General features: G+C 40.6%; 1 long non-coding RNA gene across 1 annotated transcript in view; it reads right to left on the reverse strand.

The window, feature by feature from the left end:
- The window catches only part of LOC139827763 (uncharacterized), a 29,307-nt gene that overhangs the window by 2,655 nt on the left and 14,281 nt on the right, over nt 1–12,371 (reverse strand). The window contains exon 2 of the long non-coding RNA XR_011738690.1: nt 6,459–6,550. This is a non-coding gene — a long non-coding RNA (uncharacterized lncRNA). The remainder of the gene's footprint in view (nt 1–6,458; nt 6,551–12,371) is intronic.

Raw genomic sequence — 12,371 nt, forward strand, 5'->3', positions numbered from 1 at the left:
AACTGCACCATTAAGACAGTTAAGGAAAAAGCAGGTATCAAACAGGTGAAATAATTCACATTGAGCACTAGTTTTATTGGCCTTTTACCTTGTCACAAAACATCAATATTGCATTAATGTACAACCCTGTGCAAGCTGTACCAAAAGGCAAACCAGAAAATTTCTCATAGCATAAGGGAAAGGAATCAGCCTGTCTAATTTTAAGTACTTATCTCAGGCACCTTAACAGGAACCTTATCACCTTGGGCTCTTTCTACAGTGAATGAAGAGTGAGAGAAGAACCTTCAAGGGATGCTTCTAGACTCTTGAGGTCTGAATTGACTTCTAGTGGTGCATCTTGCTCTTCATCTCTCGAGAAGAAAACAGAAAGTCTTAATTTAGGATACTCTGACCTTCTTCTCCAAGCCCTCTCCATCTTCCCCTCAAAGGTCTAAAACTCCATTACGCTTCAAAAGCCTGAGAGCAACACTTAAATGCTGGGATGCAATTCCCTGCCCAGGGCCGAGGCTGAGATAACTGCTGTGGCGAGGGAGACACCTCTCATGGCTTAGGAAGTCACGGTTTCATTCAGAAAAGGGTCCAGAACTTGCCCCAATTTTCCAAATGCTGTATGCCTGCTAAATTGGCCTAGAAATGAGTTGGGAAATCTCAGTTCATGTGATCCATCTGTAGTAATACTTCTTACAGTGAAAAATAGCAATATTTAAAGTCTTTTCCCTGGAACTACAACGATGCTTGCACTAGCCTTGTAGAGAAGCAAGAGCTGCAGAAAACACATATGTGTCAGTGTATTTCAGATTTTCACGGGTATCTGGGTAGAAAAAACTTTTAGAGAGATTAGTTCTAAAAGCACTCTTAATCTGTGCTAACTTTGCCTGACTAACTTTCCAGAAACCAGTCTCTCAACAAAAACTAACATAATTTTTCATCCCCAGGTACATATTTGGGGCTTCTATTGGTTTACAACTTAGAGGTTCTGACTAACCTAATGAAATCACTATATCAAGAAATATCTTCATGTATATAGTCAGCCAAATGCATTCAAAACCAAGTTATCTATCTCCCACACCAATGCTGTACAGATTAAATGTTGCTTGTAAAAACAGGCAAAAATACATTTACATTAAAAAATTTACACATATTCAACAGATGAGAAAAGAAACGGAAGTAGAAAGAGGAAGAAATAAAAGTAATAAATGAAATTTAATTCAGCCTTTTATTTTTTTCTAAATGGAAATCTCTGTGTCAATGCTGCACAACAATCATTGGAATTTTTTTCAAAAAAAGATAAAGTGCACCTTGCAGTTAAAACCTGTAAAGGAAACGCTCTTCTTGACTGTAGATAATGGAGAGGGGCTAAGCATTGCTGGATTTAATTGAGGATGCCTTAACCTGTGCATAACCAGCTTTCCTAAGCCTCCAGACTGGGTAATTTAAAAGATTTAAAGGGTGAAGAAACTAATATGGCTTTAGTGCTGTGTTTTTTAATGCGGTGGATTTATGATTCACAGAATCACAGAATGTTAGGAATTGGAAGGGACCTCAAAAGATCATCCAGTCCAATCCCCCTGCTGGAGCAGGAACACCTAGATGAGGTTACACAGGAAGGCGTCCAGGTAGGTTTTCAATGTCTCCAAGAGTCGGAGACTCCACAACCCCCCTGGGCAGCCTTTTCCAGTGTTCTGTCACCCTCACTGAGAAGAAGTTTCTTCTCAAATTTAAGTGGAACCTCTTGTGTTCCAGTTTGAACCCATTACCCCTTGTCCTATCATTGGTTGTCACCGAGAAGAGCCTGGCTCCATCCTCGTGACACTCACTCTTTATATATTTGTAAACATTAATGAGGTCACCCCTCAGTCTCCTCCAAGCTAAAGAGCCCAAGCTCCCTCAGCCTTTCCTCATAAGGGAGATGCTCCACTCCCTTAATCATCTTTGTTGCCCTGCGCTGGACTCTCTCCAGCAGTTCCCTGTCCTTCTTGAACTGAGGGGCCCAGAACCTGACACAATATTCCAGATGTGACCTCACCAGGGCAGAGTAGAGGAGAAGGAGAACCTCTCTCAATTCAGAAAACCCAAGACAGGAGGAGGATCCACATCTCACTGGAAAGCTCATCCACATACCCTGTTGAGAACTTTTAAAAGCAGAGAAGAAACTGAAGAGAAAAAGTTGTATGGGGGTTTATTGTGTTGTTGTTATTCACAGCTACCTCTGGTGATAAAATATTAAAAAGTAACTGATTTTTTTAACCCCGTTAAAGTCTATATTTCCACCTGCTTTCAATAACTGGGGCTCCACAGCAAATCACTTTTAAATTCTGCGTGCCCACAATATGCATGCCCTGGATAAAGTTGAGTTTGGACTCCTGGAGAGTCTGCAAAGACAGGGCTCAGCAATCGTCCCACAAGTTTAATGTCATTTGGCTGCAAGCATCCATTTGCTGGCGGAGCACCCATGCTTGGGTAGGGTGCCAGGGATATGCAGGGATGCTTAAGTGTACCTGAGCCTGGTATGGCAGGACCCAGACACAGCCCAGTGAAAGGCCACCAGCAGAAGCTCTGCCAGGGTCTAGTGACACATACACTGAATATATATATACATTTTTTTATGCATATGTATGCAAACTTCAATGCTTGGGCTGAACTTCCCAGCTCCCATCTGCTGTGCACAGTGTGAAATGTCTCACTGTGCAGGAGCCAGAACAGTCACGCGTTCTGCAGAAATCCCACTCGCGCTCCATTTCAGTACATTTCCAGAGGCGCAGCTTGTGCTGACCCTGGGAGCAGAGGCGATTTGCATCCACACGCAAGAATCAGAGGTTTAGCCACTGCCTTCCTCTTCATTTTCTCCATTTGACCCTTTGTTTCTTTCCAGGTCAGCTGACATACATGCTGCATTGTGCTTCCAAGGGCAGAAAGCACATTAAGATTCAGGGGATTCTCTACATCCTACCCACATTTTTCATTATCGCTATTGATGTTATGTATTAAAAGACTAATGACTTGGAGCTTCTAATATCAGGAAATGATGTCTCTAATGATGCATCTTTGACCTCAAGCCTGAAGTCTGCAGCGTAGTTTCCTCATCTGTGTGGACGTTTCCTAAAAGCCTGGCTGAGTCGTTTGTTGGCTACTACATCAGACCTCGAGCCTTCACCTTTGCCACTTTGTGGTACTTGCTGTTCTTCGCAGAAGAGCACTGAATTATTAGAAAACAAGCCAGGGCAGCACAGGTATTCGAGTCAAAGCATGGGGCTGGTGATGGGAGCAGCCTCATTCAGTATGTAAGTTGCCCATAAACCAAAAATTTTATCTAAATTTCCTCTCCTCTGCTAGTTTCACTGAATTTTGTATCAAGCAAGAACAGCTTAAATCCACCTTGAAGTTAGACAAAGAGGTGAAGGTTGATACAACTTGATGATTGATCTAAATGTGCACCGTATTATTTCAGGTCCAGGTCCTGCTGCACGTTTCATGTAAGTAGAAGTCATTGTATGATTGGGACCTCAAGATTTTTAACATAGAAACTTAAAATTTCAGAGCTGTCAGTCTTTTAATGCATTAAGACACAATATGGATATTCAGCTCACTCTGACCTGTCTTCTTGTTTTGCTGGTGACTTGATTTCCCAAGTTTCTCCCCATGTCATGGAAAAGGTTTTTTAAGAATGCCAACATGCATCTTCAGCATGCGAATAATAGAGCTCTCTTTCAAGGGAGCCATAAGAACGCATATTTACGTAAATAAACATTTTGAAGGTCAATGAAATACTAGGCAGCCAGAAGAACCTTTATTTTCAGCAGTGTTTCAGCCACACATGTTTTGCGTTCACTGGCAAATGTATCTATGTGTAGAGTTTCATTACCAAACTCATTTCTATAATCCACTTGTTGGCCTGGATTTTTTTTTCTCTGTAGGCTAATTTACTGTATACAAACACGGTGATGTAAGGCTTGCCTTAGGGAACTGAACTAACATCATTACTCTGCAGTTTACAGTTGTTATTAAGGTTTTCTTATTAAAACTGCCACTTAAAAAAAAGACCAGTTCTGATTCCTTTCATTAATAAAGAGCTCCTCATGTGAATATGTGCTCCAAGATATGAATTAAGTCCTGATCCTGCAAAATCATAAACATGTCACAAACATGCTTAATTTTATACACTTTGAGTGACTCCATTCAATTCTCAGTATAATAGGACTCACAAGCTGCAGTTCAGCAGAGTACTCAGTCATATGCCTAAAGCCACCTTTATTCAGGAAAGCCCTTCAGCAGGTGGATTTTCAGTAATATACTCGAGCATACATTTAATTTTAAGCACATGCTTAAGTGCTTTATTGAGTTGGGGCCACCACGTCTTGAACAAAGCTTATAAGTAAGCCTGTGTGGTACAGGTCTGTCACTTCATATGAAAGGTAGTCAAATATGTATTTCCCAATACATACAATGCAAGAGGTAAATCGGAAGAGTGGAACGCTATTTTGTAAGATATTAAAAATCAGTAGTTGATTAAAAAGTGCGTGCTCCACGGCAGATGCCCCTTTCTCAGTTAATATCTCATGGGAATGCACTATATCCACAACTGGAAGACATAGTTGAGAAACAGATCTCTGATGATGTACTAATAATTTGATTATAATCTGTATTGGCGGTGTTTTTTCAAATAGTTATTTATGTGTCTCCCAAAGATCAGTGGTCCTAACTTTTCTCTTATTCTAAAAAATATGAGATTTGACAATAGAAATTGAAACAACCTTGTGTAGTCACTGAGAACATTTTGTTCTGTCTTTAAATCTTAATCTATGGTAAAATGCAATAGCAATTGCATCTTCCCAGGTGTTCCCATGCCACTGAGAAGGAAACAACATGAGACTATTGCACACACAACTGCATTTAATGGTTATAGTTTTGTCTTCAACAGTTCCCGTTTCTTCTGACTGTGGTCCAGAAGCTCCAGCAACTGTCTCAGGAAAGGCAGTCCCATTTGATGTGGAGTCACATGTATAAAAAAGAACATGGCAGAACAGAAGGGCTTCCATAAGCAGTATCAAAAGATACGAAAATCTCCTGGAAAAAGGTCTGCTGAATGAGTAAGAGAAATTAAAAATGAAAGGAAGAAAAACTCGAAGCAGAATCAGAAAAAACAGCTCTGCACTGGTCTTGAAATTATATATCTTGCAACCTTCACATGAAGGTTTAATAATAATTTCAGGTGAGCTGCCTAGCTTGCTTTATGACTTTACTAGAAAAGTTTTGCAGGTCATCCCAAACCTATGCCAAGAAACCTTTTTACTACAGCATCATGCATTCTTTATTAATGCTGCAGAGAGTTCTGAGAGTCTCAGCCAGAAGGATATGGACAGAGATGAGGGAATTATGAAGGAAAAAAAAGGCACAAAATTTATTAAATGGTCAAAAGATTAATATGTGGAGAAAGATGAAAATAGATAAGCCTGTGTCATACAGATGGCAAGAAGGTGAAGAATCTGAAAAAAAAGAGCAAAGAGAAAATCTTAATGCTTTTAAAAAACAGGAACATAATTATAATGAAATAAAATAAGAGAAAGGTTATCTGTAGTTTAGCTATCAAGAAACATCTCTTACTGCTAAGAGCTATTAATATATTTTCCTAGAGAAGTGGCAGAACGCCTAGCACCAATTTAAAACTAACTGGAGAAAAACAGAGAACCCTGCAGAAGAGCAGCGCTCCCTGCAGTGGTGTCCTGGATGATGAAAGACGCATTTGCCTGCCATCCAGTGCTACAGCTTTAATGAATCTTCATTTTCTGAGTCTTCCCCCTTAAAAATGACAATATGCAAGTTCTATAAAACATTATGGGCTCTCTTGACTGCTCTAAACCATACCCATGTGCGGGCAGATGTTTTTCACCTGGTCCAGATATTTTTTTGTGCATTTTTTCTCCTTCCGCAGCCCTGCTTTTCCTTGCAAGGGCGGTGAATGGGAGCCAGGAGTACACTTGTGAGAGAGCAGCTGTTTTGAACTGGAGCAGGCACACCTCTGCCAGGGTAATACAAAGAGCGGTTAGAGAGCCACTGACAGTTCAAAGTGTCTTGCTTTCATTATGCTGCACCTGCCATCACCCCCCTTACAGCTGTTAAATTCCCCTCAGAGAAATGTTGTTTTTATGAGGAAAAATGAATAGCTCCCTTTTACTAGATGAAAACCTGTAGATGTATGAAGTTAAGACAATTATTAATATTAAACTACCATCTACCATTTAATAGCAGCTTCTCTTGAGACTAAAGCAGTGACATAAGTTACAATTGTTGCAGAAAGGCAGACTTGCAGTATACTATAAAAGCAATGCTCTGCTTGCGTGTGCAGAGCCACATGTGACAAACTGTGGCAGCTTTCATAGGTTTAACGAGTCTCTTTGGAGTTCATCTCTCTCTGGTTAGTCACAGGCAAAGCAAGGAAAAAGCTGTGTGCAAATACATACCTTATGTGAGTAGCTGCGCACCGAACAGCAGGAAGTCTACTGAGCAAAGAGACAGGTTTTCTTGAGATGTCTTTTCATTGCTTCATACACAACTGAAAAAATAATGCCAGGAAACAAAAAACCAGCTGAGTTTTTGGTTCTATGCAGACTCCAGAGTGCAGGGTAGCAAGCAGTAGCAAGCTTCAAACTCAGCTTTTTATCCCTCGTCACTGTTACGTTAGGAACAATCGTTCCCAATTTGCTCTTACAGTATTAGAAAGTAGAATAAGAAGTTTATTGCATCCCCAAGCTTCCTGCTGCATGTTTTCATGTCTAAACCTTCCCCTGCCTACACGGCATCGACAGCAAGAGGACATGGTAGGATCTTCTCTCTCAGCAGGGCTGTAGAGCAACCGCCTCAGCCCTTCCCTGTGGCGTTCCTCTTTGTGGGACCGACTAGAAATGTTGTGTCTGAAGTTCACTGGGCTATAAGGTGGCTGTTTTGCTTCTGAAGATATTCCTCTAAGTGGTATGGCAGCCTGGCATTGCATTGGTGTGTAACGAAGCATGTCATTACTCATGAGAAATACCAGTCCTTGCAGTGCCCTAATATCACACTTCAGCTTGTGTGACTTCCTCATAACTGTCATGGTTTTCAGCTAAAACATGTCAGAGTGATAGTCACCAAAGGTTCCAAAGCTTTCTTCATGCACTGCTTTTTCTTTTTGTATTAGCAAGATAGAGATCTTTAGTTTGTTTTTGGAAAAGCTCATTATTCTCATATGCATTCTATATGCAGTTATGCACTGTGTGGGTAGTGGTGTGGATTGTACTGAAATTTAAGTTCCTGGGGTATTGTTCATCTTTACAGGTCACTTATCAACCTAGTCAATGAAAACCATGATACTATGACTAGTTTTTCCTATGATTAGCCCAAAGTGATGACGAAGAAAAACAAGTTAAAAATGTAAAAACTCTTGCATGATGGGATAATCTCTGGTGAGAAGTTCTTGCCCATCAATTATCACATTATCAGTCCTACCTAAACCAAATAACTATTATTATTACTCATCAGCCACTATCTTTGGTTCAAGAGTTATTTGGCAAAATGAAGTTGCCTCAAATTGCTTATTTACTGCTCTTCTTGTTTAGTCTCAGTTTCATCCACTCTTTGTCCTCTATCAGTGCTCTCCTCAGTCTTATAATCTCCTCCTTCCTTCCTTCCTTCCTTCCTTCCTTCCTTCCTTCCTTCCTTCCTTCCTTCCTTCCTTCCTTCCTTCCTTCCTTCCATAAACCCTTGAATAATTGCTTTCTCTAATGTTGTTCTGTTTTTCTGGACGCATGTAAACAATGTAACTCTGGTTCTCTGTCAGTAAGGTGTGCTGAACTGTATTTATTAAAATATGTCCAATAAAATTATTAGAAATAACACCAGAATCATAGAATAATTTTGGTTGGAAAAAACCTTTAAGATCATTGAGTCCAACCATTAACCTAGCACTGTCAAATCCACCTTGAAACCATGTCCCTAAGAACTTCATCTGTGTGACCTCCAGGGATGATGACTCCACCATTTCCCTGGGCAGACTGTTCTAATGCCTGACAACCCCTTCTGGGAAGAAATTTTTCCTAATATCCAATCTAAACCTCCCCTGGGGTAACTTGAGGCCATTTCCCCTTGTGCTATCGCATGTTACCTGGGAGAAGAGACAAACACCCTCCATGCTACAACCTCCTTTCAGGTAGTTGTAAAGACCAATAAGGTCTCCCCTCAGCCTCCTCTTCTCCAGGCTAAACAGCCCCAGTTCCCCCAGATGCTCCTTGTAAGACCTGTGCTCCAGACCCTTCATCAGCTTCACTGCCCCTCTTTGAGCTTTCCCACTGAAAGCTTTTCTCTTGTGTGTTAAAGTAAGTCCCAAGCAATCTAAGAGACCAATAATTACACAGCCACTGCAGCCTGCTCACAGGAAATCTATAAAGGATCCATGAGCTCTCATATTTTGAATTAAGAGAGACTTAGCACCATGGATTCCTGTATCCATAAAACTCTGAACAGTTTGGGACCTGCTTGGATGATCTTCATCTTCTCTGTGGAGATGGTTAAAATCCGCCTTTGTTAAAAGTGGAACACAACAACAGGAATCTCCCAGAAGGCAGGAGATAGAATCATTATCATAGAACCATTTCGATTGGAAGATACCCTCGGGATCATCAAGTCCAACTACAAGCACTAGCACTAAACCATGTAAACCATGTCCCTGAATGGTTTCAGGCTTCAAGCAGGCCAGTAAGCTTTTTATGCCTTTAACCTTGAGCACTTCCCTCAGAAGTGGGTCAGGTCTGCATATTGACCCTTTTGTTACCTTTAGAAAGGAGTCTGCTGTGGTCTTCTGCTTTACAGGAGCTGGGTTTTTTTGACAGAGGTACAATATAGGGCATCCTCTTCTCATGGTTTTAGATTGGTTCTGTTTGAAAGGCCTCACACATATTCGGTATTGGTTAAGACATCATTTTACACATAATTATATTCCTTAAAACATTTTAAATGAATGCCACTTGTAGAGTAACTTTTACATCTGGGTTTATAAGGGAATAAGCTTTCTGTAACAGTTCAAAAGGATAGAACTAAAGCATTCTCAATTATTATTAAGCTTCTATATGACTAAGAGAGTAAACTGGCCACCAGATAGAAGAGACTGACCAAATTATTTCTTCCTCATCACTCATACAGAAGGAAGCAGCAAAACAATCAACTCCTCTGAGAAACAGTGTGAGGAAGGGCTGCTTATTAAACCCCAGTCACAGGAGAACTTTGACCAGAGCTGAAAAAGAGACAAGAACTGGTATTACACCAAGTCACTAGAAACCAGGCTCTAGAGATGACAGAACTGTTTGTTAATTTTGTGGCTGATGGTTTAGGTTCTGCATTTGCAGGTTATCCATGAATCACCAGTTATTTTTCAATATTCACTGTGCATCATGGATAAGTTTTTGCCTGGGCTCTCTCAAGTTTTCTGATTGTTTTGAGGTATGTGCGGAATAACACCTTCACCAAATCTTGCTATAAGGTGCCTCTACTTATTCAGTACAAAGCGTTGTTTCCAGCTATAAGTATATGCAGCTTCAGGGGGTTCCAGAATCCACATGGCCTGAGTAACTATCCTGGCACTAATTGCGTAGAGATTCATAGCGGTATGGGGGCCAACAACTTAAAAAAAACCACAAAGAATTCACTTACACACAGTAGAACTACCAGTGGCTGGAAAACCCAGTCACTCTGACTGTAGCCTCAAAAATTAACATGCTCAAGAGACAACAAATTATCAGCATCTTTTGATAATAAGTTATTGATTATTGAACCAGAAATGCTACCACAATACCTCTCACTGACCTGCTCCCCTTGGTAGTTAAGGACAGTTATAACTGTGTTTTCACTCCAGGGTAAAAAATCACATTATTCTGAGATTCCAAAGAACTGTGGTGAAAAAAAGGGGATAACTATCTGATTAGGTATGTCACCATGTCATAGGAACTTGTAAATAAACATAACTTCTAGGATATGTAGTAGAATAAACCATCACTAGGATCTTTGAAAATAAAGCATTCATGGATTATTCACTGCTGCAATCAAATAAGCACCTACTCACTAAACTGAAGCAAATTCCTAAATGATAAATGTTTATGGGAGAAAACCGAAGAGGAAATAAAGATGGCTGTTTTGTTTCACATTTAGGTCTGAATTTCCAGCACTTTAATTAAGACTTATTCTAGTGTTGACTACTTAGCCTAAAAGCTACAACTTTTTAAAACAGAGATCAAAGCTTGATGGTAGAATTACTAAACAAACTATAGTTGTCACATTGAGAAAGGTGAGCCAAAGGACATGTATCTGAGGTGGTAAGCTTTCTCCTCTGAGTAGCACGGCTGCAGGGAAAAATGTAGAATGGGTTACAGTAGCAGACTTGCTTCATTTCAAAAGTGGGGGCAGCGAAATTTCGGGTTAGCGGCAGTTCACTCATATCTTCATGAGGCAATACTTTGGCTAGACTGTAGTGCACTTTGTGATCTAGCAATGAATACTTAAAAAGAAAATATGCTGCTGTAATAAGCCCCCACAGTAAAAAAATTAATATTAATGCTACAAAAAAATTGTTCTTCCTTTTGAACCCAGTGAGGACTGCAAAGACAGTGATTATTAAAGAATTCAGCTGGTTTCAAAATTGACCTTAACCTGGAAAAAGCTAGGCAGAAGCAGAGGGAAAACAGATTAAAAATTCAACGCAGCATTTCATGGCCTTGGTAACCTGGGACTGGGGTACTCAAGAGCTACTGGCAGCTTGCATTTCAAAGCTGATTTGTAAAGTTGCCAACAGGTCAGTAATCAGTAACTTTACAGAACATGCAGCTGACACAGAAAGCCAAAAAGGAACAACAAAAGACATAATTGGATCTTAGGACCCAAAAGATGCCATGAATGCATTCATTTTTGGCACTATGTATGCTGCATGTTGCGACAAGATATGGTTATAATGAAGGTGATTTGCATATTTTTCATGAAGTTTGGATGCAGTGAGCTATAAAAATAACCTCCTAACATGAAGCTATTTCACTCGCACTTGGAAATCTCATTTAAAACACTGACAGAATCACAGAACAAGCTAGTGATGAAAACAAAAAGAAAAAAAAAAAAGTCTGTTAGGTCATCATAGGCATTTGCCTTCAAACACCCAGTTATTTCCTTCAGATTATTTCAAAGTCTTTAGTCAAGATTTAAACAGCTCCAGTAAATAAAACTAGCATCAGATCCAGAGGGAAACTACAGACAACTTAAAACTTCACTGCACTCGAATCTTCATTCACAAATGGGAAAGTTCTTGCCCAGCTGTTGTTGATTTCAGAGAGTTATGAGATTTGAAAAGGATTAAGTACATTGTGTCAGGGCCTACTGGATAAAACTTCTTCCCTTTAATGTCCCCTTGTCCTTCCTCTCTCTAATTGTCATCAATCCTGAGGACTGGATATCATAGTTCATATGCAGAGGTCTCTGGGTTGATAACCATGCACAAAGCTGAATCACATGACATATGACACTGAGAACTGCCATTTCATAAACCTGTTTATCTGGTATTTTTGTTTAACGTGGTAACTGCCGGCTCTGCTATCTTCTTGCTTTGGGTGGTGTCATCTCGTATTTCCAGACACTGAGCTCCTAGAAACACTGTGCAGACAGACGCGTCTTGCAGAGACCAGAATCGGGCACCCATTGGCATCAGACACGAGCTGTTGCATGGGGCAGGGGCAACACTGGCAAATGCTTTCCTGTCCCAGTCACCTGTCACAGCAGCTGAGGTTCATAAGAAGTCTGCAGCTTATCACCTCCTCCTTCACAGAATAGGCAACAGGAGGTTTCTGATTCCTGCTAAAGTGGGTCTGCAGAGACTGAACTCATGTGCAAGCAACCATGCAACTCTTCCAGGTGGTCTGTCTGTCACTCTGCTTGGCTCTGACAACCCTTAGCCTCAGCACACAGCTAGGGCCTACAAAATCTGAGGGGAATTAGACTGTGTTGAGGTGTACCTTGGATTGCCATTGCCACGGTCAGCCTTCCAGTTCCACCAGCAGCAAGTCGGTCCCACCACCATGAAAAAGACCCTCACTCATGTTCCCTATGGATGCCTCTAACCAGCCCGGGGACAAAAGTCATCCCTTGAGAAGGCAAAACATGGAAACATATTTGCAGCACACCAGAAACCCTTGTATGGATCAGACTAAGAACAAATGATATTTCTGTTATGATTAAAACAGGTTCTGATCTTAAAGGTTTCTTCTCGTGGCTGCAGCACTCTTAGCAAATTGTTTGGTTCTTCTCCTTACGAATTCTTGTTACACCTGTGCGTGATTCTTACAATGTCCACTTTGTGGATATCTACTTAT

This window comes from Patagioenas fasciata, chromosome 3, assembly GCF_037038585.1.
Source record: "Patagioenas fasciata isolate bPatFas1 chromosome 3, bPatFas1.hap1, whole genome shotgun sequence".
NCBI lineage: Eukaryota > Metazoa > Chordata > Aves > Columbiformes > Columbidae > Patagioenas > Patagioenas fasciata.